Here is a 12153-nt window from a genome sequence, read left to right as displayed (position 1 = left end):
TCAATACTCTGAACAATAAAGGAAAGCATACCAAACGCCTTCTTCACTAACCTATCTACCTGCAACTCCACTTTCAAGTTAAATTTCAAATATCAGGATTCTATGAACCTGCACTCCAAGGTCTGTATGTTCAGAAACACTCCCTCGGACATTGCCATTAAGTGTTGAAGTTCTGTTATGATTTGCTTTCCAAAAATGCAGCACCTCACATTTATCTGAATTAAACTCCATCTGCTATTTCTCAGCTGATTGGCCGAACTGGTCAAGATCCTGTTCTGTGGTAACTCTCTTCGCTGTCCACCACAACTCCAGTTAAATGACAAAAAGTAGAGGACCCAGCACGGATCCTTGTAGCACTCCACTGATCACGGGACTCCAGTCTGAAAAACAACCCTCCACCACCACCCTCTGTCCTCTCCCTTTGATCTAGGTATATACCGTTAATTTTTGGAAGTTTAGTTCGCTTTAATGACTTGCATGGGTTTTCAGGAAATATAATATCATGGCACGAGCTGAAAATCATTTGCTGCAATTTAACCAAATACGCAGTCAGTCTTATGATAAAGGCAGAAAAAGAAAATATTACCTGCGTTTCTTTCTGCACAGATTCTCCTCCACGAGCTGAATCCTTGCCACATTTTCCCTTCTTTTTGCGAGATTTCCCTGGGACAGATATTCACTCAATCTACAAACATGGGTCCTGCTAAATACTACTTTAATTCAGATTAAAATAACTGAGTATCCTTTCTCCAACTTTACGTCTCATCGGTCCGTGCTCCTTATCAATACAATCTGCTCCAGGTGAGGTTGGAACTTCCAGCCTGCTGCCACAATGCCCCCTGTTTATGCCAACAGAAGCTGCTCCATATAAGTTGGAGATCCCAATCTGATATCACAATGCTCCTTGCTCCATGTCAATAGAAGGTACTACAGGTGAGGTTGGAGTCCCAGCCCCGGCGTTTCATGCACCTTTATACCGTCACAACGGGCTCATCCTCATGCCAATTTCCAGTTTGACCTTCACTGCTGCGCCACTCAGTCTCTCTTAGTTTAGCCCTGGGAACACGAGATTATATGATATTCTGCAACACTGGTTACTTATGTGGAATATCACAATTCTCCATTTCATAAATCAGAATTCAAACCCACGCACTTTCAGAGATTTCCCTCCCTTACAAGGCCATTAAACCTCCTTTACATCGCTCCTGCCATTTCACTGAGGCATTCCATAATCTAACGTGCACATCGGCACCATTCTGTCTGTGTTGCTGCTGTCACTCTTGATGGGTAAACGTGTCCTATCCCATCATCGGGAACAGGAAACCATTCGATCCATTTCAATCCCGGTGGTTGTGAAATCAATCATCATGTCGGAGACTTTACTGGCATGGACCAGAGATTACATGTTAACAATTCGTCTTGATTTCCTGCCACTAAGCCAGTATGGCACCTTACTTGCTACGTTTCCATTAATGCCACAGACGTTTATCTTTTAACCAGTTTGCCATTGTAAAATAAACACACACCTTGTCAAAAATACTAGTCTAATTCTTGTGCGAGGTGCCTTCAGTCTGACGTTCAGCTGACTGGTTTTTGATCTCTACTACCAAGATGCTCTCCCGACGCCATTCCTCCTATTGTGCTGCTCTTGTTTGTCTTGCCATGACTGATCAAAACAGTGCTCTTGAAATCACTTCAAAAATCATTTCGCATTACAATGACACACTACATTGGAGTTGTGAAAATCCACTGTTATTTCTACCCTTTTATTTGATCATTATTGAGAGATTAACTGCCATTAGCTCCACTATACCACTAAGTTTTTCTGGTCTCTGTGGCACTTTTCCACCAGTGTCACTGCATTTTTTGTTCTTTCGCTGAATTTTTACAGTCGCGTTTGATGTTCATTTAAAACATCATTTCTCAGAACTGCAATTTTTCAATCGAGCAAAATCGCCAGCCTTTTCATTTAAAGTCCCCTATAATGATATCAAAGGGGGAAAAATGAGAGTTTCAGCAGCAGATGAACTGAGATTCGGCCGAGTTATCAATTGTCAGCGTGTGGGGCACATGTGATCGTGATGATGATAAGATCCAACAGCGCAACCCAGCAGCTTTGATGCTAACATTCGTTTGGTGTTAGCTGCACACATTGCCAGTCATTTCCCTTCATTTCGCAATCGGTCTTTTTGTTTTTGGCTTTTCTTTTCCTCCTGTAGTTCTCCCTTGATGGCAGTAACTCTGTCTGACGTTCAAAATGCCTACCTTTCTTATACCCCCAAATCGGATTATCTCATTTGTTCGATGTTGGCAGAATAATAAATTCAAAATCGATTGGCTTTTAATTTACAGAGACGTAAATGAATCTCGTTGGTTAAATTCGAATTGTCGTCAAAACAGCAACCAACTCAGGTACCGATTTCACAGCCAAATGTTATATATTTTCAACTTTCCAGTAAACTCTGAGACTGCTCTCGTAAGCTCTCAGTGCAGAACAACATTCTACCTCTCTTAAAGGTACAGCACACACTTTCAACTTCATAACAATTTGGAATTGCACATCAGGTTGTCACTGGCCCACCGCACACAAAACCAGAAATACAGACCTCAAACAAAGGACAGTTATAAGCGGATAAAGGAGCAGTAAAATGTGCCATGTCACAGTCAAAGTGAAACAGGGGATAGAGAAAGATACTGTACTTGCCAGCACACAGAAAATAGTCAAGTATTTTAAAGGAATCGACATCATAGTCATGAGAATGAATTGATCTATTTTTTTTGGATAACATGGTGATGAGGTAGAACTCCATATTACCGCCAAGAGCAGTAGCCTGTAGTGTTTAGTGCAATGCAACACTGCTTCAGACTCTCTCATTCAGTGTAAAATCCATATTTGGCTGTGGGGGAGTAAGGAGCGTTCGAATCCAGAGAGCAGAAGTAGAGGAGTGGGAAGAGCACAGAGGAATGTTGGGCTGGAAGCAGTGGTGGATTAATGGGGTGTAAGACCATGGATGGATTTGAAAACAAATCTGAGAATTATAAAATCAGTGGAGAGTCATCGTGGGAACCAATGCAGATCTGAAAATGTGTTGCTGGAAAAGCGCAGCAGGTCAGGCAGCATCCAGGGAACAGGAGAATCGATGTTTCGGGCATAAGCCCTTCTTCAGGAAGCCCTTCTTCGGGCTTATGCCCGAAACGTCGAATCTCCTGTTCCCTGGATGCTGCCTGACCTGGTGCGCTTTTCCAGCAAAACATTTTCAGCTCTGATCTCCAGCATCTGCAGTCCTCAATTTCTCCAACCCATGCAGATCAGTGAGTTTTATTTAGTCAGAACAGAAGGGAAGTCAAGGAGGAAATGACAAGTAGTGAGCTTAACATCTTTCACATGAAAGCTTCTCAATGTTTTTTTAATGAAGTTGTTGAGCAAGGCACTTGGAGAAAGAAAATCAAGGGCATGATGAAAATTCAAGATACTTTGCGAAAAGGTAGTCAGATTTAACCAGATTATTGATATTCTTTGTGGAGCTATCGTGTGTTATGGATAAACTGCCATTTACTGACTCATTCTTGAGGCTGTCAAACTTCACTTGAAGGCTCCCACCATTCTCCTTACAATGTACATTCCGATCCAGTTGATGTCATCAACAAGTTTGGAAAAATTACAAGAGGTCCAAATGTCCAAATCATGTATAATGGTTGGGAACAATTTGGTTCAAGCATTGGATCATAGAATCTCTGCAATGCAATGAGGCCCTACTCTCTCCCTATAATGCTGCATTTCGCATGCCCAATCCACCAAGCCTGGACATTCTTGGATATAATGGGCAATTCACTTAAACCGTGAATATTTGTACTGTGTGCAGAAACAGCAGCATCCGCAGGAATCCCACGCAGACACTATGAATGTGCACAATTCATGTTGGCAATCGCGTGAGGATGGAATTGAACCCCGGTCTCGAGCACTGTGAGGCAGCAGTGCTGTCACTGATCCTTGTGGTACTTCACCCGTAACAGAACACCAACGTGAGTAAAAAGTGCGCTTATTCCTACTCTATGCTTTCCAGCTGGTAAACAATCCTTAATGAATGCTGGCACGTTTTCTCCAACCCCATTGTGTTTTGCGATGTTGTGTGGGACCGGATAAAAAGCTTCCTGAACAAGCAAAACAGTGGGGTTCCAACGTGAATTCCACTCCACAGGAGATTTTGCAGAGATCACATAACTTGAAAGATGACTCCCAGCGCATCCACATTCTCTCATTGTTTTCCTCTTTCTTCAACATTTTGGGATGAAGCCTGTTTGGTCTAATTGACTCAAACTTTAGTCCACTTAACTTTTGAAGTACGACCTCTTTCCTGTTCTTATTTTTTTGTCCCTTGTTTCGTATTTTTGGGACATTTAATCTCCCGATGAAGGGCTTCTGATTGGATGTTTACTGACGGCCTGTGTTTTTCCAGTACCACATTCTTCGACACTGATTGCAAGCATTTGCAATCCTCACTTTCTCCTTTTCCACAATCCTGACATTTGCATAGTATCTCACTGTGCTGATTCGCTTTGCGTCTTGCCAGGCCAGATGATCAGCTGAAGCCTCGCCCACACACACGTGCTCTGTTTCTCCTGACTTTGAACGAAGTTTGTACCTTTCCTGTTCAGAACACCATACTATTCAGGTTAGGATAAATGATGTGACTCCGTCAGACTCTGCTGTGATCTTTGATCCAAATTTGCTGAGTGCAAATCAATCCTTCTAATACCCTATAAAATTGATTTGAAGAATATAATTGAGAGAGAACCAATTCAAACATGCTCAGTCAAGTGTCTAAATAACTCTTTATGTGGCTCAGTGTCAAGTGTTGCCTTTTCACATTCCTGTGAATCATTTTGGACATTTTGACAGATGGAAGACGGGGTAGAATTACAATCTGATGTTGTTGATTTGGATATCCATTGCAATTCCTTCATCATTTCCAGGTGTTTAACCTGTAACTCCTCACCTGCCAGTAATCTGGGACGACGTGCACTACGTGGACTGCAGCAGTTCCAGAAGATAATCCATCGACTTCTACATAGGCAATTGGAGATTGACAATATCAGCCAGTCTTGCTCATGAAAGGGCTGGAGAGTGGGGTGAACTAATCTGCTCAGGGAACCAGCATGGGCACGATGCGCCAAATTATCTTGTGTTGCAATCATTCGGTAATTGCGACTAAAATTAAAGAAAAAAAGACTCACACAGGCTGCCATGGATCTGTTTCTGCATCCACCACTCAGTAAGAAAGCAGCTAATCGTTGGAACATCTGTACTTTTAGACTCAGTGCTGTGAGAAACACCTGCAAGAAAGTAATAGCAAAATACTGCAGCAGCTGAATTTTTTTTTAATAAAACAGGCTATGCTGGAAACCTTAGCTGGTCGGGTTTGTGCAGGGAAAGAAGGTAGATGAATGTTTTAGCGTGCGCAGACAGACATCAGGAAATAAAAATGAAGCAGATTTTCCTCATCCTTATGATCTGAGAAGCAGAAGGAAAATGGAGTAGATTTGTGACAGTCACAGGCTCTGGGGATGGTAATTGGTGGAAAACTCATAAAGACACAGTCGACAAGAGTTATGGTAAAATAACAAAAAGGGGTATCTAAAATTCATCACTGTCAATCCAGGTAAGAAGTTCAGAAGACACAAATATACCTTGGTTTGGGTTTGGTGTGTGTAAATACTCTCCTCTGAACTCACTGTAAATGCAGTTTCGTAAACCCTTCTCTACCAGTCCAGGAGAGAAATTCACAATCATTGTGTCCTGGTCACAGTCTTGTTCCACGTACTGTGCTATACTGTAGAAGTTGGCGGACGTTATTTCAAGTCCAAATGGCACTCCGTCAGCGTCTCGTAACACCGGATCCATTGCTCACGCCACCTGAACATGCTTAAGAGAGGATAAAGCAAACATGACTGACAAGAGAAGACAGGGACAGCACAGAAACAAAAGAAAAACACCATCTGGTGTAGATTAGTGAAACCTAGAGCATTTGGAAGGGTTCAATAACGAGCAGAGAACAACCGAAATGGCAAGATGAGTTATTAAGATTTAGTACGTAAGTGTGTGAACTTGAAATATAAAGAATGTGCAAGAGTTTGTTCACATATTTAAAAGGTTACAGAGAGAATAGTAAGGTAAAACAATGACTGCAGATGCTGGAAACCAGATTCTTGAGTAGAGTGGTGCTGGAAAAGCACAGCAGTTCAGGCTGCATCCGAGAAGCAGGAAATTCCGACGTTTCGGGCAAAAGCCCTTCATCAGGAGTACAGGCAGAGAGCCTGACGGGTGGAGAATTAAATGTGAGGAGGGAGGGGATGGGGAGAAAGTAGAATAGAGTACAATAGGTGATTGTGGGTGAGGATGAAGGTGACAGGTCAGTGAGGAGAGTGGGAGAAGGTAGCTTCAGGGCAGAGGACTTGGCCTGGGAGTTGCAGTGGAAGAGGACTCCCTGAGATTCTTGTAGAGAGAGGAGGAAAATTTCTTCAAGGCAGGCATCCTTGCAAGAGTATTCGCAGTAGGGTTAAAGTCAACTCGGTAAAACAATTACTGCAGATGCGGGAAACAAGATTCTGGAGTAGAGTGGTGCTGGAAAAGCTCAGCAGTTCAGGCATCTTCCGAGGAGCAGGAAAATCCGACGTTTCGGGCAAAAGCCCTTCATCAGCAATACAGGCAGAGCGCCTGAATTGTGGAGAGACAACAGAGAGAAGAGTGCAAATTGGAGCACTGGAGAAGACGTAATGGGGAACAACGAAATGGTGCAGGTGAACACGTACTTTGCATCAGTTTTCACAATGAAAGACAACAACAAAATATGTGAATTAATAGACACGTAGGGAAAAAGTGAATGAAATGCCAACAATAACCAGAAGATGCCGGGGAAGCTGCAAGGTCTGAAGGGATTAAGTCACTGAGACCAGATGGACTGCATTCCTGATTTCTGAAGGAGATTGCTGAGGAGATTGTGGACGCATTGGTCGTGATCAGTCAGGAGTCATCGGCGTCAGGGTGGGTCCCAGATGAGTGGAAATTTTTAAATGCAACACCCCTGCTGAAAGAAAGGGGAGAGGCAGACACAGACTACTGACAGTATTGCACAGTACTTGGAAATGGATGGTAAATTACAGCAAAGTCTTCATCAAGTGGACGTCATGTCTGACAGCTATGCTAGATCTCTTTGAGGAAGTACCAAGTAAGTTAGGCAAAGCAGAGCCAGTGGACGTGATCTAATTCAATATTCATAAGTCCTGTGATAAGGTGACATACAGCAGACTGCTAAATAAGGTAAAAGCATGCTGTTAGTGACAAGGAGGGGATTGGCTGACTGGCTGAGTGAGAACAGAGGGGTCTTTTACAGGATGGCAGCTACTGATTTTTTAAGACTTGCACAGCCATCGGTGTTGAGAGCATGACTATTCAAGTTACACGTTAAACATCTGGACAAAGGAACAGAGTGCATTTTCGCTACAGTTGCACTTGACACAAACGTAGTTTGAGAGACAGGTCGTGTCAAGAAAGCTGGGAAACTTCATAAGATGCTAGGCAGGTGCAGAGAGTGGGCAAATAAGTGGCAAATGTAATACAAAAAGGGATGTGTCTGGTTATGCAGTATGAGAGGAAGAAGGCAGGCTTTGACTAATTTCTGTTCACGGAAAGCCTTTAGAAATCCGAAGGACAAAGTGACTTGGGAGCCCTAGATCAGGCAGGTTCAGTTGGAATTCAGGAAGGAAAATTCAATTTTATAATTTATATCAAGTGGCCTCAAATACAAGAGCAGAGATGTCCAGTTGAGCATTTATATAGTCGTGGTCAGACTGCATTTGGAATATTGCAGGAAGTTAGGTCCGATATCTAAGGGTATTTCAGAGTCATACAGCAGTTTAGCAGACCATTCACTCCATATATACCATGCAGAACTCATTGCCAAATTAAAATAGACCCGCCTGCCTGCCGTTGTCCCAAAAACTTCCAATACATTCCTAATCAGTTACTTATCCAAATGACTGTTAAATACACTGCAGTACACCAGAAGATCAAAAAGAAGAAGAGAAACAGCTATACAAGGTATTCGCCAAAAACGGATAGCCGCGCAACTTCATCAATAGATGCCTAAGAGAAAGACCACGGAACGAGGACATACCTCAACCAAAAGGACTAGCCACACTACCACACATCAGGAGCATCTCGGAACTGACAGCCAGACTACTGCGACCACTAGGACTCATAACGGCACACAAGCCAACAGCCACGCTCAGACAACAACTCACCAGAACGAAGGACCCGATACCCAACATGAGCCAGACGAATGTAGTGTACAAAATACCATGCAAGGACTGCACAAAACACTATATAGGACAAACAGGAAGACAGCTAACAATCCGCATACATGAACATCAACTAACCACGAAACGACACGACCAGCTATCCTTCGTAGCCACACACGCAGATAACAAGCAACATGAATTCGACTGGGACAACACTACTATCATAGGGCAAGCCAGACAGAGAACAGCCAGGGAATTCCTAGAGGCATGGCATTCATCCACAAACTCCATCAACAAACACATCGACCTGGACCCAATATACCAACCACTACAGCGGACAGCTGAAACTGACAACCGGAAGCGGCAGGGACAGACCACTATAAACACCGGAGGAAGCATCAAAGAAGCGCTTCGCAGGAGGCTCCCAAGCACTGATGATGTCGCCTAGCCAGGGGACGAAACGTTTGAAACAAAAACTTCCAGCTCGGCGAACAGAACCACAACAACGAGCACCCGAGCTACAAATCTTCGCACAAACTTTGACTGTTAAATAATTTAACTGTAGTTGCATCCATCACTTCCTCCAGCGGTTTATTGCACACAGTGACCAAAGGGTGTAAAACAAAAGCTGCCACTCATGTCCTTTATAAATCTTCCTTCTCGTACTTTAAACATATGCCCCTGGATGCGATCTCCCTCACCTTTGATAGTAATCTTATTTATGCTCCTCGTGATTTCACAAATCTCTATAAGGCCAAACGTCGAAGTCCTCTGCTCCAGTGAAAAAGAAACCGCAGCCTATTTTTATAACAGAAGACTTCTATTCATGACATCATTCTGGTAAATACTTTCTGAACCCTCTCCAATAGAATAAAATCCTTCTCATAACGAGGAAACAAGAACTGTACACAATACTCCAGAAGATATGGTGACATTAGATAGGGTCCAAAGAAGGTTTAAAAGAATGATCCTGGGGGGAAGAAATGCTTGTCATAAAATGTTGAAAACTCGGGGGCTGTATTTGATGCAATTTAGAAGTTTGAGGAGGATCTGATTGAAACTTAAACAATCCAGAGAGGGGCAATTAAAGTGGCTGTGGAGAAGTTTTCTAACTAGCACGAGAGACCAGGAGCCGACTGCACAGTATAGAGAGAAAGGGTGACCATTTTGAAGTGAGATGCGGAGGAATTTCTTCAGCAAGAGGCTAGTCATCCTTTGGAACTCTGCCGTAGAGGGCTTAGTGGTCAAGACATTGCAATGTTTCAAGACAGACATAGATAGGTCCCTGATTGATAAGAGGATCAACAGTTACAGGAGATGGCAGAAAGCCGAAGAATGAGGTTGACAAACATATCAACCATGACCAAATATTGGAGAGGTCTCGATGGGTTAAATGGCCTAATGCTGCTCCTTTATCTTGTGGCCTTCTCGCTATTGCGTGTGACTTCAACCTGCCCATAGACTGAGCAAGTCAGATCAGTGGAGGAGACTTACGTGGTATATGTATGAGATGGTTTTCTGAGTCGCTACATTAAGGACACAAATGGAGGGCAGAGCATCCTTGATTACGTACTGTTTAATGGATATTGGTGAGCGAGCTTAGTTGGCTGGTCGACGAGATTTCGATAAAGAATGACAGCAGCAGCATGTGCACAGTTCTCGTACTGGTCTCATGAAGTCCCCACATTTTCACCTTGTGCCTGAGGCACAACGACTCTCAGGTTAAAGCACCAACAGTCAAATCGCGCGATCTCTCTCTCTCTCTATCCCTCTCTCTCTCTGTCTCTAATGAGTCAGCAGGCCTGGGAATATGTCAACTTTGATTTCAAAGCTTTATTTGTATATATGTAAAGGAATAATTGACAATCTATCTCTATGCTGTCACTCAGGAAGAGTGAAGAAGTCAGTGAGAGAACTCTTCATTAAGGTGGAGAGTGATAGAGCTGACTCAGATTATGAGCCGAAATCTAAATAGAAGAAATGATACTGATATGAAGCGTGAGCAGGGTATAACGAATTGGGGAACAGAACTTAAAGGGATGACAAGCACTTCAAAAACATTTGCAGGAACTGCAACTACTTCTCACTCCTGTCTGACACAAAGAAACCGGGAAACGTGGCCATGTCATGGCTAACAAGCGATATTAGGCATAGTATTGCACTCAAGGAGCCTTACAAATTGGCTGAAAATAGCAGCAAACATCAGACATCAGCAGAAGATGAAGAAATAATTAATACAGAACGAAATGGAGTCACGTAATTCCACGTATGGAGTCAGCTATTACAAGGGGGCATAGCTTTAAATTAAGGGGGGGTAGGTATAGGACAGATGTTAGGGGTAGGTTCTTTACTCAGCGAGTCGTGAGTTCATGGAATGCCCTGCCAGTAGCAGTGGTGGACTCTCCCTCATTATGGGCATTTAAGCGGGCATTGGATAGGCATATGGAGGATAGTGGGCTAGTGTAGGTTAGGTGGGCTTGGATCGTCGCAACATCGAGGGCCGAAGGGCCTGTACTGCGCTGTATTGTTCTATGTTCTATGTTCTATGTAAAATGTCGTTTAACAGTAAGCATATAAAGAATTGCTAAAGCTCCTGAAGGTTAATGAATTTAAGGTTAATGAAGGTTAAGGAAAAAAAAAACGGTTATTGAAAACAAATCCCTTACAATGAGAAACAGAGGATGTTATAATGCGGGATAAATATATAGCACACCAAATAAAAATGTATATTGGTTCTGTCATCACAGATGATAAAAGTAATATTCCTAAAGTGCTGGGAAGAAAAAGAGAGGGAGAAACTGAAAGAAATAAGTATTATCAGGGAGATAGTGTTGTGGAAATTGATGAGATTAAAGACAGTAAATTCCACCAACTGCGAATCAAACAGAGGTGTACATAAAGTCACCCTAAATGCAGTGAATGCGTTCTGTAACTAGAGTGTGGAGTCCAAATAGAGTAAGTTAATTGTCATATTTCAATATTCTATCGACTCTGAAACAATATCTAGGGCTTGGAGGTCAGTTAATATGACGCCACGATTTATAAAAGGAAGTAGCGAGAAAACATGGAATGACAGAAAAGTTAGCCTAACACTGGAAAACACTAATTGGATTGGACAGAGCCAGCATGAATTTACGAAACTAAAATAGGAAAGGCGATCTCGTCTTCTTGTACACAAATCGCTGAACGTAAGCATGCAGGAGCAGCAGCAGGTGAGGAAGCCAAACGGTGTGTTAGCCTTTGTACTGAGAGGATTTGAACACATGAGCAGGGAAGACTTGCTGAAATTGTGCAGGGTCTTGTTGACAGCACAACCGAGAGTGCAGTTTAGGGATCCTTATCTGATAAAGGATGTTCTCCATTCGGAGATGGCACAATAAAAGTTTACCAGACTAATTCATGGGATGACAGGACTGACGTATGAGGATTCGTTTGGATGAAAATCACTCAAGTTTAGAATGATGAAGTAGGATGTCACCGAAACGAGTAAAATTCCAAAAGGTACGAACAAGGTAAATGCAGGAAGGATGCTTTCAATGACCAGGGCGTCCAAACCATAGACGGTTGGGAGGTGGCGTCACTTCTAAGAATATGGGTAGTCCATTTAAGACTGAGATGACGATTTTATTTATTAATCAAAGACTGGTTAATAAGTGAAATTTGATGCCACAGAACGTAATTGAAGCCAGAATGTGGAATGTTGACAGATGAAGATATCTAAAGTTTTGAGGCAAGAGGGATCATAAGGTGTAGGCCTAAAGAAATAGCAGGTTACTGTGCGGAATGATCATATAAGATCATACTGAATTATAGAGAAGGATCAAACATCACAACAAGCCAGGCCAGTTCTACTAT

This window comes from Chiloscyllium plagiosum, unplaced genomic scaffold (genome assembly GCF_037043375.1).
Source record: "Chiloscyllium plagiosum isolate Xiang-an unplaced genomic scaffold, Cpla_swu_hap1 HiC_scaffold_49, whole genome shotgun sequence".
NCBI classification, from domain to species: domain Eukaryota; kingdom Metazoa; phylum Chordata; class Chondrichthyes; order Orectolobiformes; family Hemiscylliidae; genus Chiloscyllium; species Chiloscyllium plagiosum.
Note: the sequence above shows the minus strand (reverse complement) of the source record.